Source organism: Tachyglossus aculeatus, chromosome X4 (genome assembly GCF_015852505.1).
Source record: "Tachyglossus aculeatus isolate mTacAcu1 chromosome X4, mTacAcu1.pri, whole genome shotgun sequence".
NCBI lineage: Eukaryota > Metazoa > Chordata > Mammalia > Monotremata > Tachyglossidae > Tachyglossus > Tachyglossus aculeatus.
The window spans coordinates 45,255,849-45,258,240 of NC_052098.1; positions in this window are offsets into that span (position 1 = coordinate 45,255,849).

Below are 2,392 nucleotides of genomic sequence, written 5' to 3' on the forward strand. Positions count from 1 at the left end.
GCCTTTTTCAGATAAGTTAAAAATCCGCATAGATTGCATCTGAGCACTACTGCACATTAGGCTCTCTGAAATCAAAAATTCACTCCATGAATGAACTCTGTGGCAATTCTTAACGTCGTTTTCTCCCAGTGTATGACACGAGGCTGAAATTTAGTTCAACGCCCAGTTCTGATCTCCTTTTTGCTGAAAATATAGAAACCGGGGAAACAACTTTGAAATGAGGAAGTGGGAATGAATGATACATGATCCGTTTAAAAGTTGGCATGGTAAGAGACTGAAAAATCCCCTGCCTCACTTCCTTAATTTTTTGGTGTGGATTAAATAATGTGAATGAGCAGAAATTATGTTAATTTGAGTACTTCAGAAGTGACCTGAGTCTTTAAGGGGCTAACAATCTCAAGTGAGAGGCAGTCTTATTGAAAAAAAAAGCATATGCCATTGTCTCATCCAGATGAGAGAATGTTCAATATTAGATATTAATTCCTGGAAAACAATAATAGACTGTGATTTCCTTATTTGAGTATTGTAACTAAAATAGGTTTGGTTTTTAGAGTCTATGACTGGATCTGGATTAAGAACCTCAATAAAATAATTATTTTTCCAACAAAAAGCTATGGGAGTTTAAACCAATTTAGTACACGCTGTCCTAAGAGACCACTTAGAACTCCGAGAAACACAACTTCTCCCACTCTATTATTGTCTGCCTGGCCTCTGGGTGTAGATATATAAAGTCGGCAAAGCATCAGGCAGGAAAGAACAACTTATTTGAGAGAGGCAGTGAAGCTTTTTCCTTGGAAACTAAGAACTTATAGAACAAAGTATCTGACGTCCTCTCAACCCAGCGAAAGAAAAGTATTAAACAACCCTATGCTGATTTATTTTTGGAGGAAGGAGTTAATGCTGCTGGATCTTCTGGAAGATAGGTGTTTCATGAATCCACAGCCCCTTGCCCCTCTTATGTATTTGCCTTGGTCTACCCATCCCCCTGCCAAGATAAAGATAAGCTCAACTCCCTATACGAAGCGAGAAGTGGAACTGAAAACAAGTAGGACTTTGGTCAGCGACAGCCAATTATAATAATAAGATGAAGGCTAATAATTGTGGTATTTGTTTAAGCACAATACCAAGCACTGGGGTAGATACAAGACATTCAGGTTGGATACAGTCCCTGTCCCCCTGGGGCCTGTAGTCTAAGTAGGAAGAATTAAATCCCTGTTTTACAAGGAGGTAACAGAGGCCCAGAGAAGTTAAGTGACTTGTCCAAGGTCACACAGCGGGAAAGTGGTAGAAGCAGGATTAGAACCCAGGTCCTCTTAATCACAGGCCTGTATTCGTTCCCCTAGGCCACACTGCCTCTAATGAAAGTTTTGACTATTTAAAAGCGTAGAATTAATGCCCTTTAATAATACAGGGCTAGAAATGGGGAAAGGATAAAGGCAGTGGAAATGGTGGGGAGGGGGCGGGGGGAGTTATGGTGATGGAAAAAGGGGGAGAACATGGATGCGACAAGGTGAATAGCTGCTTTCTTAGGTTGATCCAGTTGCTGTCCAGCCTCTTGCATTTGGGTGAGGACTAGATTGATCCAGTTTAGAACCTCTCTAGAAAAATCTGCTCTAGCTGACAGCACACAGATCTCCCATCCTCCTGTCTCTCCCTGCCTCAGTCTATACTTCACTCTGCTGCCCGGATTATCTTTGTACAGAAACGCTCTGGGCATGTCACTTCCCTCCTCAAAAATCTCCAGTGGCTGCCTGTCAACCTTCGAATCAAGCAAAAACTCCTCACCCTGGGCTTCAAGGCTCTCCATCACCTCGCCTCCTCCTACCTCACCTCCCTTCTCTCATTCTACAGCCCAGCCCACACACTCCACTCCTCTGCTGCTAACCTCCTCACTGTGCCTTGTTCTCGTCTGTCCCGCCGTCGACCCCTGGCCCAGGTCCTTCCTCTGGCCTAGAATGCCCTCCCTCTGCACATCCACCAAATTAGCACACTTTCCCCCTTCAAAGCCCTACTGAAAGCTTACCTCCTCCAGGAGGCCTTCCCAGACTGAACCCCCTATTTTCCTCCCCTCCTCCTTCTCCCCTACCCATCGCCCCCCTCCCTCTCTATGCCCTACCCCCTTCCCCTCCCCACAGCACTTGTATATATTTCTACATATTCATTACTCTATTCATTTTATTTGTACATATTTACTATATTTATTTTATTAATGATGTGTATATTGAGACCTGTCTACTTGTTTTGTTTTGTTGTCTGTCTCCCCCTTCCAGACTGTGAGCCCGTTGTTGGGTAGGGACCGTCTCTATATGTTCCCGATTTGTACTTCCCAAGTGCTTAGTACAGTGTTCTGCACACAGTAAGTGCTCAATAAATATGAATGAATGAATGAATG